Raw genomic sequence first — 23,283 nt, 5'->3', positions numbered from 1 at the left:
AGGGAGAAGATGCAGATACAGAAGCTAGAGAACCGACCACACCCAGGGAAGAGAGTAATGAGGATATATTTAAGGAGATTAGAACACTATGAAGCAACATATTGATCAAAATAAACAAGAAGTTAATAAATTGAAAGATATGGAGCAGGTTAAAGATAGAATGCTGCATTTGGAGAATAATAAGACTGCCTTGACTGTTCTAAATCAAAAGCTGTGCCAAAAATAATTGATGTTTTGGAAAATTGTAGTAGAAGGAATAATATTAAGATGGTGGGTTTGAAAGAAGGGGTGGAACAAGATACGCAGTACTTGATGAAGTACTGGGCCCAGAGAACTTTGAGGGGCAAATTGAAATTAAAAGGGCTCACAGAGTTCTTTGACGTGAACCCCCATCCCCGAACAAAGTCCAGGCTCAGTACTGATAAAATTCCTGCATTATCAGGATTAAAAACAAGTACTGAGAATAGCTGCACAGCAAGCTCATCAAAGACAAAGCCCGCTGGAATTTCAGGGGAGTAACATTCTATTTTATCCAGACGTCAGTGGAGACCCTTTAAAGCGAAGGAAACTATTCAACCCTGTGAAGAAGAATATTGTTCTTTTCTACAACAACCAGCGACCTTGCAGATTTTTCTCCCAAATAGACAAACCAGATTCTTTTTAAATCATTATGAGCCAGAAGAATTTGTTGGAAATTTGCTAAATCAACAATCGGGTTGAAGGCCTCGAGGATGAAGAGTAATGTGTGTTTTTTTTCTTTGTGTTGTTGACTCAATATATTTGAGATGGAGCTTTAATGATGGTTTTGAAGGGTTTTTTTCATCTATATATAATAAAGAAATGTATTATCAGGGAGGTGGGGAGAGATGTGTTTATCAGGGGGGTGAGGGGGGTGGGGAGAGATGGAGGAGGGTCCAGACCACCGCTGATTTATGTGTGTATCTGTTACTTCAGCCATGGTCTGCACAGGGAGGCTGTTAGTTTTGCTTTGGTTAGCATCGTGACTGGGGGGGGGGGGGGGGGGTCATTTTCATACATTCAGTTAAATGGCATTATATTTAGTATTGTACTTGACTTTACCTTCTATTCATATATTTTCTTTTCATTCTTGGATTGTAGAGGGGCAGAGGTCAAGCACCAAGGGCATAGAATTATTTAACTGCTTGGTGGAGGTTTGCGGGACAAGGTGATGGAAAAAAGGTTAAAAATACAGCAATGAGTAAATTGATAAAAATCTTAAATTTTAATATAAAAGTGATTAATGGAAACCATCAAACAGAAAGAAATACTTCTGCAGTTAAAAAGATGGCTGCAGATTTAGCCTTTTTTTACATGAAACTCATTTGACAGAAAAAGAGCCATGTTGTAGCTTCTTCGTTTAATTCGAAATCAAGCGGGGGGGAGGTTGTAGCAATTTTATTTAATAAAAATCTTCCAATTGACTTTCAATATGTTGAGACAGATCCAGCAGGTAGGTTTGTTATGGTCCATTGCTAAATCTATTCTGAATTATGGACTCTTTGATGTTTATGCACCCAATACAGATGATGAGAAGTTTATACAGGAAACTTTCCTAAACCTAGCGAATGCTCATGAGAATACAGTGGGAGGAGGAGGTTTTAATTTCTGTCTAGATCCATTATTAGACAGATCTTCAAGAGGAACTAATAGAAGCAGAGCAACAAAAGCAACAATGACTTTAATGAAAGATCTGAACTTAATAGATATATGGCAGAGGATACATCCAACTGATAGGGATTATACTTTTTATTCAAATTCACATGATTCATATTCCAGAATAAGCTTGTTCTTAATTTCAGCACAGCTTCAAGGTAGAGTATTCCAGGTAGATTATAAAGCACAACTTTTGTCTGACCACTCATCTTTATTGTTGCAGATTGAAATGCCAGATGAGGAAAAACCAATCTATAGATGGAGATTAAATAGCTTGCTTCTAAAAAGGTAGGATTTTTGTACATGAGCAAATTTGATTGTTTTGTGAGATTAATTTACATTCAGTAACTGACAAATTTGTGATTTGAGATGCACTGAAAGCATATTTGAAGGGACAAATTATGTTTTACTTCTAAGATTAAAAAAAAGACTATATGAAGGAACTGTATAAACTTGAACATGAGATAACGGGTATGAAAAAAGATTTGCATACTCAAAGGTCAGAGGATAGAAGAAGGTCTTTAATTAAGAAAAAACTTCAATATAACACTGTGCAGACAGTGGAAAAAAAGCAATAATGAGAACCAAGCAAAGATATTATGAGCTAGGTGAACGATCACACAAAGTGTTACCGTGGCAATTGAAAAAGGAACAAATTTCTAGAACTATAAATGCTATCTGGAAAAATCCTTCTCATATTAGTTATAAACCACAAGATATAAATTACTCCTTTCAGGATTTTTATCCAAAATTGTATACTTCAGAATCTTTAAAAGATGACAATAAAACTGATGACTATTTGTCCCAAATACATTGCTTGTGTCATCTTTGAAAAAACAGTTAGAACTGAATTCTCCCATTGATCAGTTAAAGAAGCAATGAGTACATTACAGGCCAATAAGGCACCGGGAGAGGACAGTTTTCCTGCTGATCTTTATAGGGAATTCAAAGATTTATTGCTTCCTTTATTTATGGATATGATCCAACAAACTTCAGTGACCTATACACTACCTGAACTTTCTCCACTGTGATAATTACAGTAATACCAAAAAAAATAGATCCCTTAAAGCCTGCTTCATATATTAAATGCGGATTATAAAATTGTTGCAGAAGTTTTGGCTAATAGGATAAATAGATTGCTACCAAAGTTAATTAAATGCTTGAGCAGCCGGATTTTGTTTAAAAGAGATTAGCTGCTGATAATGTAGCAAGATTATTAAGTATTACTCATTTAGCACAATCAAGAGATTTAAATGTCGCTGTAGCGTTGGACACAAAAAAAGGCCTTCGATAGATTAGAATGGGATTTTCTCTTTAAGGTATAGGACAAATTTGGTTTGGAACAATTTTTTTATTAATTGGATTTGTATGTTAATCCAAAGGCAAAAGTGGTAACTAATGGACAAATCTCAACTTCTTTCAATTTACAGAGATCCAGTACACAGGCATGCCCCTTATCTCCAGCATTATCTGTACTGGCTATTGAACCTCTTGCAGAGATGATTAAATGGGAGGTGTTTACTAAGGGATTCAGGGTTGGTCATGAGGAACATAAAATTAATCTATTTGCAGATGATGTATTAATATATTTGACCGAACCTGAATCTTCCTTGAGATAATTCCATCTCCAATTAGAAGAGTATGTACAAGTCTCAGGTTATAAGATAAACTGGGACCATTTATAAAAGGTGATTATGTGACTTTCCAGTGAAACACCAAATTTAGATGGCCAAATAATGGGATTATATATTAGGGATAAAACAGATAATAATTTAAAGAATTTGTATAAATTGAATTATTTACCTATACTCCATAAGGTTAAAGAGGACTTAAAGAAATGGATGGTGCTACTTATAACTTTAATAGAAAGGGTTAATTGAATAAAGATTAATATTTTCTGAAGAATTCAATATCTCTTCCAAGCATTACCTATTTTAGTACCTCAACAGTTTTTTTAAAGAGCTAAATAAAAGGATTTGGAATTTTTTTATGGAAGGGTAAAATGTCTAGAATATCTATGCAGAAATTAACATGGAAATATGAATTAGGGGGATTGCAACTGCCTTATTTTTACAATTATTATAGATCATCTCAAATGTGTTTTATTGTATCTTACTTTGAAGAGGGAATCAACCCGATATGGACAAACATAGAAATGGAGAAAATTGGAAAGAAGTCACCTAAGACGTTTTTTATAAATGGAATTCAAGATTGATATCACGAATTAAAGATACACCTTTACTGAAACATTCTTTCTATTCTTTTTTTTTCTTTTCTTAATTTTCTTGTTTTTTTTCTCTTTTGGGGTTATTATTTGGGGGGTTGATGCAATTTTAGGAGACTATATAACATGTAATATGTATAATTGATTTGATTTATTTGAATACTGTCTTTTGTATCTGGATATTAATACATGTATGGAAACTTAATAAATATTTTTTTTAAATGGTGATGCACCATCAATAATAACAAAAGACTAAAGTTGTGAAACTGATAGGCTTTTATTAACTACAGACTGGAACAGCCATTAGCCTCATTGATTGATCAAGGCAGAGTGGAATGGGGAGCACGCAAAGGGCTATTGGTAGGATCGGTCTCAGGAGGCGTGTCCAGCCAGCAGCAGCCTATCATAGCATAAGTGTTTTACCATAGATGGTAGTGATGAAGTAGAACTCAAACATCTGAGGAGGTGTCCTCCTAAGTAAGCACGTAATGCTTACAGAGGTATACAGTTCAGTATCAATGGTATTAGCCTCGCATTTAATGAAATCAATGCTAAAATGGAATATTGATCCAGCAACTCACATTGCAGTAACCCAATTACATTTAGAACAAATTACTAAGGATCCTCTGACATTCTATTCTATATAATTCAGTTTCAAAATCTGATTTAGAGGCATTCAAAGATCACTGGCAAATATTAAAGTTATCAAAGTGACTGTCAAATATTTTTTATGTTCATTTGAAAATGTGTGAAATCGTTTTACATTATTATGGCTAGAAACGGTTGGAATGGTCGAACTCTAGTGTGGCAGGTTTGGATACAGCATATCAATCCTAATATCAGTCTACTTTTTACACTATTCAGGGGCTGTTTCAACATCACAAAAGGACTGTCTGCACTATTGTAAAGTCACTTTTTCTTTCTTATACTGAGATAACTGTGAATATTTATTTTCTACACTTCTGTATTCATTGTCTCTTTTTAATTACAGGAATAATAAATGAATTACAGGAATGTCCAGCAGCAGCAAATAAATTTTTTAGTGCATACTTAGATTGTACAGTGCATCTGACATTGAACTCATTACTGTTCATTGGTTTAGTGAAAGGAGGGTATGGGGATCAGAATCTAGAATTTGTTCTGTTGCCCTTCTTATTTCAGTTTGCCCTACAGTATTTTTCTCAAGTTTGTATTGTTGTGGGCTGTTGCCAGGGAAATTTAATCATGTGTACCATGATTACACAATAAAGCTTCCAGAGCTCATGCCAGTGCATTCAAAGGCTTCAAGATAGCAGGTTATGCCATAATAACTTTCTGCTGCGTCAATGTTCAGTATTTTGAAACAATCTCTTGGAATATCGACAGTAAGCCGTGAACTGGCATGATCTTCAAATATTAGAAATCTACTCTCAACAAAAACATTAACTTACTTAAAAGAGTTGTGTGTTAAGAGTTCATGATAAATGAAGCCATAAATTACATGCCAAAATCAAGGACTTGACTACTGTCAGGGGAGGGGGGAAAGTTTCTAGCTCTGTGGTAAGCACCCCGGTGGCTACTGCTCTTAGCAACAAATATAGTGTATTGGATGTACTTGGGGAAGATAACCTGCCAGAGGTTGCACCAAGGGAACCGGTGGTGTGGAAAGGAAGGAAGGGGAACAAGGTGGTCATTGGGGACTCCATTGTCAGGGGAACAAACAAAAGATTCTGCGAACCTGACAAGTGTTCCCGTATGGTGTTTTACCTCCCAGGAGCCAGGGTGCGAGACGTCTCGGATAGGGTTCAGAGTATCCTGGGGGGGGGGGGGAAGGTGAACGGCCAGAAGTCCTGATACACGTGGGTACAAATGACGTGGATAAGATGAAGGAGGAGAACCTGAAGAGGGACTACCGTGAGCTCGGAAGGAGGTTAAGAAGCAGAACCTCCAGGATTGTAATCTCGGGGCTGCTACCTGTGCTGTACATGGGTGGGGGCAAAAATAATAAAATCAGGAGGTTAAATGTGTGCTGGAGGAATGGTGCAGAGTGCAGGGATTCAGGTTCATTTACCATTGGGATCTCTTCTGGGGAAGACAAGACCTCTACAGGAGGGATGGTTTACACCTGAATGCAATGGGGGCTAATATACTGGCAGTTAGGTTTTAAAATGCTGTCAGATTTGATTTAAACTAATTTGGCAGGGGGAAGGGAACAGGACTGATAGGGAAGCAGATAGGAGAGTGAATATAGGGGTGTTTCCGTTAGACGGTGAAACAATAAGGAAAAAGGGAACTAAAAAGAATAGGAGAGTAGGGGCAAGTGCATCGAGAACAAAGGTGGAGGGAGAAAGGAGATATGGTATCAAGGTATTGTGTATGAATGCACGGAGTGTAAGGAATAAAATGAATGAGCTTGAGGCACAAATGGCAATGGGAGATTATGATATTGTCGGAGTAACGGAGACATGGCTGCGGGAAGAGCAGGATTGGGAAATAAATGTTCCAGGGTACACGTCCTATAGAAAAGACAGAAAGTTAGGAAGAGGAGGTGGGGTAGCTCTGTTGGTAAGAAATGAAATTCAGGCGTTTGAAAGGAAAGACATTGAAACAGGTGGGGTAGAGTCTGTTTGGATAGAATTAAGAAATTGTAAAGGCTTGAGGACCATAATGGGGGTCATTTACAGGCCTCCGAAAAGTAGCTTAGATATCAGTAGAAGTATAAATCAGGAATTAAGAGTGGCATGTCAAAGTGGTAGCAATACAGTAGTTATGGGGGACTTTAACATGAAGGTGGACTGGGATAATCAGACAGGGGCAGGAGCACAAGAGACTGAGTTTATTGAATGTCTACAAGATACTTTCTTGGAGCAGCTAGTGGAGGAACCTACCAGGGGGAAGTCGATTCTGGACTTGGTGCTGTGCAGTGACGCAGAATTAATAAGTGACCTCGATGTAGGGGAGCCATTAGGGAATAGTGACCATGGTATGGTTACTTTTGAGCTGCAATTAGAAAGGGAAAAAGAAAGGAAGTCGGAAGCATCTGTACTGCAGTTAAATAAAGGGGATTATGCAGCTATGAGGGAGGAGCTATCCAAAATAAAATGGAAAGATACACTAGATGGGAGGACAACTGGGGAAAAATGGCAGGTATTTTTGGACATTTTTCACAGGTTTCAGGACAAATTTATTCCAAAGTGGAGGAAAGGCTCTAGGAAATGCAAATGGCAGCCGTGGCTAACTAATGAAATCAAGTGTAATATCAAATCCAAAGGGAGTAAGTATAGGATAGCGAAGCGGAGTGGGAAGTTAGATGATTGGGAAACCTTCAAAGAGCATCAGAGGGTAACTAAGAAAGTCATAAGAGAGGGGAAAATTAAGTACGAGAGGAAATTAGCAAATAATATAATGGAGGATAGCAAAAGCTTTTTTAAATATGTGAAGAGGAAGAAATTGGTTCGGTCCAAAATTGGTCCATTAAGAATGGAAAAGGGTGAAATTATTACCGGAAACAAGGAGATGGCTGAGGAATTTAACAAATACTTTGCAACTGTCTTCACCAAGGAGGATATAGGTTATGGTCAGTTAGAGGGTAATGGTCATGCGGTGTCAAGAGACTTGGGGAACTTTCCTGGGGAAGTAGGGGATCTAATGGATATCCAGATCCAGAAACAGGAGGTTGTGAGTAAATTGTTGGGACTGAGGGCTGATAAATCCCCAGGGCCTGATGGGCTGCATCCCAGGGTGCTTAAAGAAGTTGCTATGGAAATTGTGGAAGCACTGGTCGACATTTTCCAAAGTTCCATAGATTCGGGGGAGGTCCCTGAGGATTGGAGAGTGGCTGATGTGGTGCCGATTTTTAAGAAGGGAGGGAGGGAGAAAACGGGAAATTATAGACCGGTCAGCCTGACATCGGTGGTGGGGAAGATATTGGAGTCTATCATAAAAGGAGTAATAGCAGGACACTTAGGCAGAAATAATAGTATACTAGTCAGCATGGATTCCTTAAGGGTAAGTCATGCTTGACTAACCTTCTGGAATTTTTCGAGGATGTGACAGAGAGGGTGGACTTGGGAGAGTCTGTGGATGTGGTGTATTTGGACTTCCAGAAGGCCAAAATAAGGTACCGCACGGGAGACTAGTGGGCAAGATCAGGGAGCATGGTATTGGAGGTAAGGTGCTGACATGGATAGGAAATTGGTTAAGAAATAGGAAACAAAGGGTTGGGGTAAGCAGGTCTTTTTCAGGATGGCAGGATGTGACGAGTGGAGTGCCGCAGGGATTGGTATTGGGTCCTCAGTTGTTTGTAATTTATGTAAATGATTTAGATGAGGGGATTATTAATAATTTTAGCAAATTTGCAGATGACACGAAACTGGGTGGCGGTGTGGGGTGTGAGGAGGATGTCAGGAAAATGCAGAGGGACTTGAACAGATTGGGGGGGTGGGCTGCTGAATGGAAGATGACGTTCAATGTAAGCAAATGTGAGGTTATCCATTTTGGGGGCAATAATAGGAAAGCTGAGTATTATTTAAATGGAGACAAGCTAGAGAGTGGGGAGGAGCAAATGGATCTGGGAGTACTTGTTCACCGGTCACTGAAGACTAGCATGCAGGTTCAGAAAGCTGTGAAGAAGGCTAATAGCATGTTGGCTTTCATAAAGAGGGGATTGGAGTATAGGAACAGAGACGCCCTTCTGCAGTTGTACAGGGCCCTGGTGAGACCCCACCTGGAGTATTGCATCCAGTTCTGGTCTCCAATTTTGAGGAAGGACATACTAGCTATAGAGGGTGTGCAGCGCAGATTTACAAGGTTAGTTCCAGGGATGGCAGGGTTGACATATGCTGAAAGGCTAGAAAAACTGGACTTGTATCCGATGGAGTTTAGAAGGATGAGGGGGAACATGATTGAGGTATACAAAATTATCAGGGGGATAGACAGGGTGAAGTCGGATTACTTGTTCCCAATGATGGGGGAGACGAGGACTAGAGGGCATAGTTTAAGAATACAGGGTAGGCCCTTTAGGACGGAGATGAGAAAACATTTTTTTTACCCAGAGAAGTGTGAATCTGTGGAATGCTCTGCCACAGAGGGTGGTAGAGGCAGATTCGCTGATTATGTTCAAAAGAGAGTTAGATAAGACTCTAGTGGGCAAAGGAGTTAAGGGTTATGGGGATAAGGCTGGAAAGGGGTACTGATGGTAGTGATCAGCCATGATCTGTAAAATGGCGGTGCTGGCTCGACGGGCCGAAGGGCCTACTCCAGCTCCTATTGTCTATTTAAAACTAAGGGCCATAAAAATTTTCACTCAGTGGGTCTAGAATTTTTACAATTCTCTGCCTCTGAGGGAGGAGGAGGGAAGATCACGGTGCTGTGGGTGCGAGGTAGGGTAGGATTAAATTTTGTGGACTAGATTCATTCTGCTCAAGGTACATGGTTCACATACAAGAATTGATTTGTTGTCAATGTCTGCCCAGTTAAAAAGTAGAGTGGTAAAAATGGAATATTTGGCAAGACTTCTATCAGGTCATTTGCCACTATCCTTAACTATTGCAATAATGGAAAAACAAGAAAGTGCATACAGATGGAATCTCAATGTCACAGTGCTGAGTAGGAAGGAGTTTAAGAGACAGATAGAACTATTCTGTGAAACTAATCTTTCTTCTACTGATAATATATTTTTTTTTAATATGAAATACGCTTAAAGCTTATTTAAGAGGATAAATTGTTTCTTATATTAAAAAATCTTGAGAGAATATGCTACAGAGCTGGATGGTCTAGTAAAAGATATAATGAAATTGGAAAAAGAATATCAAAGAACAGGATCACAAGAAATATATAGACTTAGAGAATAAAGAATTGAAATGTAACACATTACAAACGTATACATTGGAAAAAAAATATTAAAAACTAAAAAATATTATGAATTAAGTGAAAGGGCAACATAAGGTATTGTTCCTTCAATTTGCGGTGACCTCAGTTTGGCAGTGCATGAGGCCATGGACAAACATGTCAATGTGGAAATGGTGTGTGTACGAATCACAAAAGTTTAATTTGCAGGTGCAGCAGGTAACCATGAATGCAAATAGAATGTTGGTCCTTCATTGCTGGAGGGATTTAGTGCTGGTGCAGTCCTGTGAGAGTGGAGAGTGGAGACAGAGTTCTGGTCTTAATAACCCCAGCTCTCTACAGGCTTTAAATGGCCTGTTAAAGGAGCTGAGGGTGTTTGTAAGTAAAATACTACAACTGCAGAGATCTAAGCCCAAGAGAGCAGCACTTGTGCTCGGCAACGGTGACGAGAAGTTATAGATTCTGGGGAGCAGCTAACCAGAGTAGGCAACAGAAACAGGAAGAACATTCATAGAGAAGGAAAAGCAGAGAAGACGATCTTACATGATAGTGACCATGGCAGCGGAACCGTGAGGGATTCGGTGGCTGAGGGGTAGCGGGTGGCTTGCACACACACAGAGGACATACACAGGCTGTGGGCTGCTGGAGACTGGGACCAGGAATCAGAGTCAGTGTTCAAGAGGATGCTGAAGAAAAGAATGATTCCCGAAGGGCTCAGGCACTGAAGGCTTCCTGATCATGGAGGTTTGGATCTCGAGCTCGGATTTCCAATGGATTGAACAAGAGTCTGTCCAACCGCGGGAGCACAGGCGGCAAATGCGCAGACACTCAGTGACTCTGAAGGGACTCTCTTTTGCCCTCCCTTTCTCCCTCACTCTAAGGAGCGCCAGGAGACACTATTGTTAACTCTTTGTCTGCCATGGGGCAGGCAGAAGGTAATTTCATGTCATAATAAATGTTCTTTCTTTTTAATCATTTTTATAATACAGAACAATGAAGAAAAGGGAATAAAACTGAACATACAGTATCACTTATGTGAGTGTGTGAAATACATATATTTATACACACTCACAAAGTTGATCCAGCAGAGTAAGGAATTATTTGTCCTCATAGAAATGCTTTAAGTGCATCCCAAATTACCAGATTGGACATTCCTTCAGTGGAATTTGTCTGATAAAAGAAAGAAATCTGATCTTTAATAAAGCTAATGAATTTCTCATTCTGAGGCAGAGTAGAATTGAACCACCATTGTTGAGTTCCAGAAGTAACACCAAGATTTCAACAGAAAGTTTTAAAGCTGCATGATCAGATACAGCGATTGTGTCATATTCACATTCCCCTATCAAGGGCACCAATCGTAAATCAATAAAAAAAATAATCTATTCTAGAGTATTTGTGGTATACATGAGAAAAGAAAGGAAATTCCTTTTCCTTTAGTTGTAAAAATCTCCATATGTCGGCTAAACCCTAGTCCAACAGGAAAGAGTTATTATGACTAGCTGATTTATTTGGGGGTGTCTGAATGGCGGAAGACCTGTCAATCAAAGGATTTAAACAACCGTTAAAATCTCCACCCATATTCATTCAAATTAGGTAGGGAATGAGAAACCTTTTGAAAAATTCAGGACAGTCGATATTAGGAGCATATTACATGTTCTGTATTATTACATGACAATAAAGGAATCTTGAATCTTTAAGAGCAGGAAAGTTCTGCTGAAATGGTAAAGGGTACCAGTGAGGCCATTCCTGGACTACTTTCCCAAGTGGAAGACATCACACAGTACTCCTTATGCCAGATCTTTGCTCAGTCCTTTGCCCAATCCCCCATTCCTTCAAGAATTGACCTTATGGAGACAGCAAAGTAAAAGTTTGGTCAGGAAAGAGTCGAAGAAAATCTTGGCTGAAGGCAGCAAAAGCACGAATGAGGGTTTGAGCAGCAGGTCAGCAGAGGCAGAAGAAGGACAGGACTTCCAAGGTTGTGATCTCAGGATTGCTACCCGTGCCACATGTTAGTGAGGTGAGAAATAGGCAGCTTAACATGTGGCTAAAGACATAGTGCAAGAGGGAGAGCTTCAGGTTTCTGGATCATTGGGCTCTCTTCCAGGAAAGGTTTGGCCTGTTTCTGATGGGACGATTTGCGTCTGAACTGGAAGGGGACTAATTTCCTTGTGGGAAGGTTTGCTGGTGCTCCTCCAGTGGGTTTCAACTAGGTTTGTAGGGGGGGTGGGAACCAGAATGCCAGAGCAGAGAGAAGAGTGGAAATTACATGCATCTTTAGAAGTCAATAGGTTGTAATATGGTGGAAATTTTCTAAAGTGCATTTATTTTAATGCAAGGAGAATTGAATAAAAGGAAGACAAGTTTGGGGCATGGATTGGTATGTGCAATTATGACAATGTGGTCATTACTGAAACTTGGTTGCAGGAGGGGCAGGACTGGCAGCTCAATGTTCCGGGCTTCCGTTGCTTTAGACATGATAGAATGGGGGAGGGAATGAAAGGGGGAGGGGTGGCAATGCTCCTCCTCAGGGAAAATAACACAGCCGTACTCAGGCAGGACAGACCAGAGGGCTCATCTACTTAAGCTATATGGATGGAGCTCAGGAACGGGAAAGGTATAACCACACTCATGGAGTTGTATTATACACCACACAATAATCAGCGAGAATTGGAGGAGAAAATTTGTATAGAGATAGCATGCAGCAGCAGGAAACATAAGATTATGATAGTAGGGGATTTTAATTTTCCACATATTGACTGGGAATCCCAAACTGTAAAAGGGTTGGATGGCTTGGAGTTTGTCAAATGTGGTCAGGAAAGTTTTGTAAATCAAGATACGAACTGGAGAGGGTGAAATACTGGATCTCCTATTAGGGAACTAGACAGGACAGGTGACAGAGGTATGTGTAGGGGAACATTTTGAGTACAGCAATCATAATGCCATTAGTTTCAAGTTAATTATGGAGGATAGGTCTGGGCCTCGGGTTGAGATTCTAAATTGGAGAAAGGTTAATTTTGAGGAAATGAGAAGGATCTAGAATGTGTAGATTGGGATAAGTTGTTTTCAGGCAAGGATGTGTGAGGTAAGTGGAGGACATTCAATCATGCAGATGGCAGCGTAACAGGTACAGGTATATTAGGTGCTCTTGGCAGAAGTGGCTGGTGATGAGTATATTGTCCAAAAGGAAGGCAGTTTGAAAGAGACAGCATTCTGGAAGGCCGTCATGTCCTTGTCAACTCCAAAATCTGTTGGGTCCGTCAGGGTCACCAATGTAGTCACACTGGGTCACAATGAGAAAAAGAAGTAGTCTAATTCGAATGGCGTCCCGGTGAAAAAACTTTACTGGTTTTTCACGCACTCATTTTTAAACAACCCTTGCACACCACGGGGTGGAAGTGATATCATTTTCTGGCCCGCTGTTTGCCCCACAGTCAGCGTCCTCCTGATGGCTGACGTCTTCGGCGCACTCGCAACTTTTGAGTCAGTTCGACACAGGCTTAGGTGAGCTACCACAAACTTACTAAAAATATTTGTAGTAAGAATAAAAAACTTGGTGGCTGCTTTCCAAACTTTACTCAACTTAATTGTACAGTTACAATCAGAATTTAGAATTATTTAGAACAATTAAGAATAACTTTGTAATATTACATTCTTCCCTCATTAAAAATAAACACTAGCAGTATCAAGCCACACTTTACAGGACTACTCCCATCCATATTGATTAGGAGGTTTTGGTACACGACTGGATCTCCTTAGTTCTTGTGGAGCTACTGTTTCATCATCCTCCACACTAGGGCAGGTCATATCTTCTTCCTCCTCCAATATTGGTTCTACCAGATTTCTTTTATTTTGTTCCACAATAGATGTGGGGATTGCCTGGGCTTTTGGAAAAGGTGCAAGGTCAAGAACAAACACAGTAGACTGGTCCATCTGGATACCTGATGTTTGCACATGTTGGATTACCATCAAGGAGTTCAACTCGATCTACAAGTGGTTCAATCTTGTTACTCCATACAAACCTTCTTAATAGTATGGGTTCATTAGCCATGAGAGCAATGAATTTCCATGGGATAAGCGGTGTTGGAATGCAAAATAAACATTCATAGTATTTGTTCAGGAATGTCATACCTCAGGAAGCACCAGTTCCCAATGCTTCTCAGGCAGGTTACATGATCTAAAGGCCAAACATACTACCTTCCATATGATGCCGTTGAACCTCTCTTCATGTCCATTCCTTCTGGGAGAGAGAACCTTTCAGATCCTTAAACACAAAGGTGGTGCCTCGATCAGAGTGTATGCAATTTGGCATTCCATGTAGGCTAAATAGCAGATCCAGGCATCTGATCACTGTTGCAGTAGGCATATTGGGACATGGAAAGGCAAACGGGAAACATGAGTATTCATCAAACACTGTAAATAGATATGGGTTAATGAAGCTAGAGGCAAGGGTCCCTTGAAATCAATACTAAGCCTTCCATGTTTTGTTGCTTTGATAAGAGTCCCTCCTGGTGAGGCTTTAGTTCAGTACAGAAAATGAGATATTCTTGGCTCTAACAAAATAGAGCAGCTGAGTTATTCCTGGATGCCAAAGTCCATTGTGAACATCAGCGAGTGTGATGGTAGTAAAGGGTGAACAAGTGTACGCCTGACTAAATGTGTCAGGGACCACATTCTCTTTCCCAGGATGGTACTTTATTGGGTAACTAAATGCTGCAAGTTCCAACCTCCATTCTTGAATCTATGCGTTCTTTATCTTTGTACACTTTTTACTGTCAAACATAAAGGCCACCGACCTCTGCTCAGGAACCAAGCGAAAGTTGCGCCGTCCCATGTAGTGCTCCATTTGTGCACTGCCTCAGTGATGACAGTTGCTTCTTTCTCTACAATGTGGTAGTGAAATTCACTTCCTTGTAGCGTCTTCGACATGAATCCAACAGTTGTCCTCCTTGGTAAAGGTCAGCAGATATAGTCACATTAGATGCATCACACTCTACCCCAGAGGGTAAGTTTACATCCACCAAGTACAGGGTGGCTTCCTCCAACCCTCTCTTTAGTAAGTTAAAGGCATTCAGGGCCTTTTCCTCCATTGTAAATTTCTCTTTATTTACCATTGGTCGAATCTTGTTAGAAAACCCATGAATCCATTTGACATAATAAGCGAATATCCCGAGTTCCCTTTTTAAGGATCGCAAATTTTCTGGTGAAGGAAGCTCTTGTAGTGGGCAAAGTCTCTCAGGATCTGGCTAAATGATACCATTCCCCACACAGTATCCAAGGACATTAATAGAATTGCCTTTATTATATGGGTGAACCTCTAGTTTTATTCCCGAGTGACTTTCTCACTAATGTAACTATCAGTGCTGCACGAATCCAACAGAGAACTTAACCTTTTACCATTCACAGTCACAAAGGTTGCACTTGAGCGAGACCTTGTGGTACATTAGTAAGTGTAGCCAGTACCTGAGAATTGACCACTGTTGCTTAACTTTGTAATATTACAGAATTACATGGATAGCCAGAAACTGATGAGGGATAGTCAATGTGGTAGCTTGAGTTTATCCAATCTTAGAGTTTTTCAAGGAGGTTACCAGGAAAGTTGATGAAGGAAAGCTGTGGATGTTGTCTACATAGACTTTAGTAAGGCCATTGACAAGGTCCCACATGGGAGGTTACTCAGGAAGGTTCAGGCGCTAGGTATTCATGGTAAAGTAGTGAAATGGATTCGGCAATGGCAGGATGGGAGAAGCCAGAGAGTAGTGGTGGATGATTGCTTCTCAGACTGGAGGCCTGTGACTAGTGGTGCGCCTCAGGGATGTGTTGAGCCATTGTTGTTTGTCATCTATATCAATGACCTGGATGATAATATGGTAAATTGGATCAGCAAGTTTGCAGATGACACTAAGATTGGAAGCATTGTAGACTGAGAGAAGGTTTTCAAAGCTTGCAGAGAAATCTCGACCAGCTGGAAAAATGTGATGAAATAGGCAGATGGAATTTAATTTTAGCAAGTGTGAGGCATTGCATTTTGGAAGGACGAACTGAGAAAGGGCACACACAGAAAATGTTAGGACGCTGAGAAATGTGATAGAACAGAGGGACCTGGGATCACAGATATATAATTCCCTGAAAGTGGTGTCACAGGTGAATAGAGTTGTAAAGAGAGCTTTTGGCATATTGGCCTTCAAAAATCAAAGTATTGAGTATAGGAGCTGGGATGTTATGGTAAAGTTGTATAAGACATTGGTGAGGCCAAATTTGGAATATTGTATGCAGTTTTGGTCACCTAACTACAGGAAAAATATCAATAAATAGAAAGAGTGCAGAGAAGATTTACTACAATGTTGCCTGGACTTCAGGAACTGAGTTGCAGGGAAAGGTTAAACAGGTTAGGACTTTATTCCCTGGATTGTAGAAGAATGAGGGGAAATTTGATAGAGGTATTTAAATTATGTGGGGGATAGAAAATGTAAATAGGTTTTTTTCCACTGAGGGTAGTGGGATACAAACCAAAGGATATGGGCTAAGAGTGAAAGAGGAAAAGTTTAGGGGAAATTTCTTCACGCAGAGTGTGGTGGGAGTGTGGAAAGAGCCATCAGCTGAGCTGGTGATTGCGGCGCAATTTTAACATTTACGTAAAATTTGGACAGGTACATGGATGGGAGAGGTATATAGGACTATGGACTGAGTGCAGGTCAAAAAAATGGCTTGGCACGGACTGGAAGGGCCAGAGGGGCCTGCTTCTATGCTGTACTGTTCTATGGTTATCTAGTTCTATGGCTATGGTGTCATTTTCATGATTCAGCACCCAAAGCAGATCAAGCATAATTAAGTCTTCCCCCCCCCCCCCCCCCCACCATCAGACATAAATCATATCCTGCACGAGGGCATAGCACATATGTGATACTTCCAAGAAAAGTCCATTAGGCTAATTGAGGTCATTTCTTTCTGACTTCATGTTAATTCTCATAACCCCATTTCTGTTCACCTTTGCATTTCATTTTTTCTAAAGCCACTTGATATTCCTCACTCCCCTTCCCCAAATCCATTAGTCCATACTGAAATCTTCCACCAGACTATGCTTGTTCCCTCATTAATAAGTGTTGGGTAAGATAAAGGTTGATGGATTGCCAGCACTCCAGACATTGGAACAAATGATCCAGAGCCATGAATTCAAAATGATCATTTAAATGCAAATACTGACATAAATTCTGGAATTAAAAAAGGTTTTCAATAAAATTACCAGCTCATTGTAAAAAGCCCTTTCATTGTCATGTGATCCCAGATTCACAACAATCTCACTTACACTCTACAATGGGAAAACTATCCTGCCCAAGGCAATTAGGGATGGGCCAACATTAATCTGCATTTCGGGACATTTGAGCATTGCAGGAAAGGCTTGAGTGGCCCAATTTTCTCAATGCTGCTCATAAAATCATCTCGAGAAGTTAAGTTAGGGCAGCTCAAACTGAAAGCAAAATTGACTTTTAATCCTAACTTTGCTGCCTTTTCCAGCTGTTCTTTCTTCTGTGTTATAAAGCTAGTCTTCCTCTGCATGTCAGGCTGATTAAATCCATGAATGTGGTGATATGACCACCAGCCTACTGCAGGGGGTGATCTCTGTATCCGCAGGAAGACCACCTAAGGGGCTGACTCCACCTGGCTGGCTGTCAATCAACCAACCTGAATATAAACCTGAGCCAGCCCCTCCTGGGCCAGTCACTCGTGGAGCCATCAAGACAGAAATTGGTGTACAGACTTTTAATGGATTAAAGCCTGTAGTACAGTCTTTGCTGAGTTTTGTGCTTGCTTGCTGCACCCCACCACAATTTAATCCATTAAAATTTTAAAGAGAGACCATGGAGAAGTTTCTGATGATTCGGACCCTGGAGATTGACCCCCAACACCCGGATGCCCAGGTAAGCTTCAAGATCTGGAAGCGCACAATTGAGGCAATCATCCTAACACAGGCAGAGGTGATCAACACCGACCAGAAGCGACTCATGGTTCTCCGCACCAAGCTGAGCCCACAAGTTTACCAGGCTATCAAGGACTGCACAGACTACAAACCTGCAGTGGCTGTCCTGAAGAGCATGTACAAGCCCCCCAACAAATGTGGTCTACACCCAGTACCTGCTCAGCATCGGAGTCCAGTAGCCAGCTGAGACGGCAGATGCTTATCTGGGAGCCCTGCATAAGCTAACCTACTCATCCTTGCTGAACCGATACCGGGGTGACCGAAGGGGAAGTGGAGCGACTGATCCAGGATGCCTGCATGCAAGGGGGCTCAATGTTGGACATCGCTCTCCATGGGAAGGTTACAAAATGCCTGTTCGATAGCAGTAGTACTGAGAGCTTCATGCACCCGAACATGGCCCCGACAATAAAGCTCACAATCTATCCCATGAACTTTTCCATCACCACTCCATCACAGCTCTCAGACGCTGCTCAGTAGAGCTGACAGTGGTTGGGGGGGAATGTACCAAGGGTTCAGGCACCTGGTCATGCCCCAGTTCTGTGCCCTAGTCCTCTTAGGGCTGGACTTCCAGTGCCACTTCCAAAGCCTCACCCTCATCTTTGCCAGCCCTCTTCCCCCGCTCACATTCCACAGCACAGGTACCACCCCCAGTTCACCTGTGGCCTCTCCACACTACAGGTAACCCCTCCCACCCTCCAACTACCTTACGTCAGACTGCAAGCCCATAGCTGAGAAGAACAGGCGCTATTGCATGGCTGACAGGGCCTTCATTAAGGCAGAAGTGAGGCGACTTCTGACAGAAGCTATCATAGAACCCAGCACCAGTCCCTGGAGAGCCCAAGTGCTAGTGGTAAAAGGGGGTAGCAAACAGAGGATGGTCATCGATTATAGCCAGACCATAAACCAGTACACACAACTGGAACACCTACCGCCTACCTCGAATAGCCAACATAGTCAATGAGATAGCCCGAATAACCTAAAGTCAGCCTACCACCAGCTCCTTATCCATGCCCAGGATAAATCACATACCGCCCTCAAGGCAGACAGGCGCCTCTATCAGTTCTGCCAGATTCCCTTTGGGGTCACTAACGGGGTCTCTGTATTTCAACGGGAGATGGACCATATGGAAGACCAGCACAGGCTAAGAGTGACCTTCTTATACCATCTGCAGCCATGACCAGCAGGACCACGAAGACAACCTGGAGAGATTTCTCCGGATGGCCGAGGAACTGAACCTCACTTACAACAAAGAGAAGTTCTTGTTCAGCACCATCCATCTCGCCATCCTGGGGTACATCGTGGAACTTGGTGTCATTGGTCCTGATTTCATGCGCCCACTAATGGAACTGTCCCTCCCCCACATACTCAAGAACCTCCACAGGTGCCCTGGGCTTCTATCCTATTACTCCCCTATTTTTCAGACAAGCTCTGCCCACTGGCCCAAGCCACCACCTTTCCTTCCCCCGCCCCCCCCCCCCCCCCGAGGGCACAAGCAGCTTTCGATCATATCAGGCAGTATATCACCGATGCCACGATGTATGCTGTGGACGAGGACACCCCATTCCAGTTGGAGTACGATGCCTCTGATGTTGCGCTCGTGGCCACCCTCAACCAAGGGGGCCAATCAGTGGCCTTTTTCTCCAGTCTGCCCACACCGACGCCAACTCCAGCCATGCCAGACCCAGCCAATCCCATCCTCACCAACCCTGCGACAGTCTCAGAGACTCCGACAGCCACCTGACCGTCTGAACCTATCACCTGGCACCGTCTCTCACCCCCTCCCTCCACCCCGGACTCATTCTAAGAAGGGGTGAATGTGGTGATATGACTCCCAGCCTACTGCAGGGGGTGATCTCTGTACTTGCAAGAAGACCACCTAAGAGGCCGACTCCACCTGGCCAGCTGTCAATCAACCGACCTGGGCCAGTCACTCGTGGAGTCATCAAGACAGAAACTGGTGTACAGGCTTTTAATGGATTAAAGCCGGTTGTACAGACTTTTCTGAGTTTTGTGTTTGCTTGCTGCACCGCAGCATATTAAAACACAGAAAATGTATTGCTGACATTTATTGTCACATGTGCCAAGGTACAGGGAAAAGGTTTGATTTGTAGGCTTTGGAGTAATGATCAGTAGAGCAGAACAAAAAGTAGTATCGGCAGTGGAGTTACAGAAAGACAGCAATTAGAATGGAGTAAGGGCAACATTATTTCAGTCCTTCATTCTCCATAAACAGACATAGGCGTAGGATGGGTTCAGATGCATAGGGGTCAGGGACTAGGGTGGGTGGGATGTTTTTGTTGTCATGGGCAGGTTGGGCTGAAGGGTTTGTTTCCACACTGTAAGACTCTGTGACTCTATAACTCTAATAATATATTAAAGGTTTACCCCACCAGGGTGGGCCATGTGCAAATCAGGAGCTGTCTTTTTTTTTACATTACATCAATAACTAATATTTCATTAATTGTAAATCCCTCCAGTATATTCTGAAATGGGTTGAAAAGCTGTCACATAAACATAAAGCTTTATTTTTGACTAATTATTTGATCAACTGCTCTAAACTTAACCCCTTTATCTCTTTATACATTTTTGTCCTATTTTGCTGTGACTCGGGATATTTTTATTTTGATGATGTTATAAATTACAGTAATTTCAAGGCAAGTTGAGCACCATTTTCTCGTACATAATTGAATGCACCAAAATAGTGAAAACACTACGCTGGAGAACTCAGCAGTGACGCATCCATTCTCAAGATGAGGTCTTCCAGTCCAGATCTTCTGAAATGTCTGCCTTCTTCCCCTCCATCTCCCACTCATCTGCCCTGCACCCCCCCCCCCCCCACCGGCCCCAGACACAACAAGTCTCTCTCATCTACCACTCCACTAGCCTCCACATCATCCACTGGAATTTCTGACAAGAGGATACCACCACCAGACACATCTTCCCCTCTCCTCCCCTCTCTACCTTCTGTAGGGACCAGTCCCTCCGTGACTCCCTCGTGCACTCATCCATCTCCACCAATTCCCCCCTAACCCCCTCCCGGCACCTTTGCCCGTGACTGCAGGAGATGCTACACTTGTACCCACAGGTCCTCCCTCACCACGGTCCAGGGCTCCAAACAGGCCTTTCAAGCAAAGCCACACTTCACGTGTACCTGATTGATTGATTGATTTACTGCCTTCAGTGCTCACCTTGTTGCCTTTTTTTCATCAGAAAGACTGGGAGATCACTTTGCTAAGCACCTTCGCTCCATCCGCACCAGTGGTAGAGACCTCTCCGTAGCCAACCATTTCAGTTCTGTGTCACACTCCCACATTCACATGTCTGTCCTTGGCCTTATGTACTATCCCACCAAGACCACCCATAAATTGGAGGAACAACACCTGATATTTCCAACTGGGCACTCTCCAGCCAGATTTCATTAACATCAACTTTTCCGGTTTCTGCTAACCTGCTCTCCTCTCCCTCACCCCTAACTTCCCTCTCCCCTTCCCTTCCAGCTCTCCTCCCCTCTCTATTCACCCAGCCATCCCTCCTCCCCCTGCTGCTGTCCCCTCCCTCCCTTCTCCACCCATTACCTCCTGCCTTTGCGACCACCCCTCCCCCCTACTCACTCTTTTTATTCGGACACCTGCTGGCATTTTCAATACCTTGATGAAGGGCTCAAAGCCGAAACGTCAGTTATGTATTTATACATAAAGGACACTGTTTGACCTGCTGAGTTTCTCCAGCATTGTTTTTTTTTACTTCAGCCACGGTGTCTTCAGATTTTCGTGTTTTACTTCTGAATGCACCAAAATGTCTAAAGTAGACCAAATGTCCAAAATGATTGATACACTTCAATTGCAATTTTAATCAAGTAAAATGTTACCACTTGAATTGAAGGAAAATTAATCAAGAGAATTAAATAAGGTCATTGCTGTGAGTTTAATCTTCCATTTTCTAAAGTCAATGTTGGCTTGACTTTAGGCAAAGATTTTCAATTAAAAACAACAGGAAATGACTATGATGCACTGTAATGCCTATAGTCTAACAAGGATCTTCACTGCCCCTCCTGTGCAAAGCATTTCACTTTCAATTAACTCCAACTTAAAGACTGCATCCGAATAATTGGCTTAAAATTAAAACTTTCAAAATCAAAAGAAAAACAGATCCATCTTTTTTTTTTATTTTCTCTGCCCATCCTCCTCCTAGCCATCTAGTTCCATAGTGTTGACCTCCTTCCAACATCTCAGCCAGATGCGTGGCCCCATTCACACGCCAGTCCTGAGGACATAAGCACCTATGAAATAGGAGCAGGGTAGGTCACTCTGCCTTCAAGCCTGCTGCACTGTCCGAGGATACCATAGCCGGCCAGCTCCACTTTCCTCCCTGATCCTTGATCTTCAACTCCATTGAAGTTAAAGCTCTGTCCCTCTTAGACATAAATATATTCAATGACTTCACTTCCAGAGCACTAATAAGGAATGCCAAAGATTCACAGCTGTCTGAGGAGAAATCCCTCCATGTTTGCTGACTTTAAATGGGTAGCCCCTCATTCTGAAAACAGGCCTCAATAAACTAATTTCAAATATAGAGACCAGATGTCTTCAGCTGAATTTTTCTTATTTCAAAATATGCTTTATTCACAATAAAAATTATGGTGTAAAGTTTTTTTCACACTTCTAGCACCATATTTATATACACACAAAGGAAAATCAGAGCAATGTTTTAATATTCAGAGTGTCGTATTCATATTTACATTTCACTACTGTACATTGCAGCATTAACCTTTTATAGCACTATTGCAACTAATGTGGAGCCCCAAAATTACTCCCCCTTGTTGTTTGAAGGGCTTCCCCATTGTTCTCAGCCTCTTGTATCCGGTAGTAGATTATGGTCCTTCTCCACAGAGCTCTTGCATTGGCTGTGCTGAGCCTCAGTGCATCCCTTAGCATGTACTCCTGCAGCCTGGAATGTGCCAGTTGGCAGCATTCCTGCACCGACATCTCGGTGTGCTGGAAGACCAAGTTTCAGGCAGATCAAAGGAAGTTTTTCACTGCTTTGATGATCCAGTAGCTCTGGATGAGCATCTCTGCATGCATCCCCAAAAATAGTCCTTTGTCATGTTGCTGCTGGGGCTGAACTGTGATGAGGTACCTTGCATCCTTCTCCCCACTGTCTGAAGAGGCAAATAACTGAAATGAATGCTTCCCATGTAAAGTAGGTGCATATTTTTTATTGCATCCGATGCAAACTTGTCATCATCCAGTTTCTCTTTATAAATATGGACGGGAATATAATGAGAAATATTGAAAGGAGGTGAAAGTAGATACAAGTTAATGAGCTGGATGGTTCCATTGAAACATGCCAGCTGGCTGCACTGGGAGCACTAGTGAGATCCAGACTGTGCCAACAGAACAGAATTGGGTCAATGTGAAAGGGGTAGGAAAAAAAACTATTGAAAGGAAATGAAAGGTGATTATTAACTTAAACATGGTTTGCATTAAGATAAATGCACATCAATGTTATCTCCATGACAACTGTGAATATCTGTTTGTTTCTTTATTTTATTTATTATCATTGTTTTCCTTTCTTCTGTGTTAAT

At 41.8% G+C, this 23,283-nt stretch overlaps 1 long non-coding RNA gene across 1 annotated transcript; it reads left to right on the top strand.

Annotated features, from left to right (window-relative positions):
- The first annotated feature begins 1,899 nt into the window (after positions 1–1,899).
- Positions 1,900–3,921, top strand: LOC138759945 (uncharacterized). The gene is made up of 2 exons (XR_011355264.1): positions 1,900–1,962; positions 3,798–3,921. It is a non-coding gene; the product is annotated as an uncharacterized lncRNA (long non-coding RNA).
- Positions 3,922–23,283: the final 19,362 nt, after the last annotated feature.

This window comes from Narcine bancroftii, chromosome 4 (genome assembly GCF_036971445.1).
Source record: "Narcine bancroftii isolate sNarBan1 chromosome 4, sNarBan1.hap1, whole genome shotgun sequence".
Classification (NCBI taxonomy): Eukaryota; Metazoa; Chordata; class Chondrichthyes; order Torpediniformes; family Narcinidae; genus Narcine; species Narcine bancroftii.
Note: the sequence above shows the minus strand (reverse complement) of the source record. Positions and strands in the feature narration are given on the sequence as shown.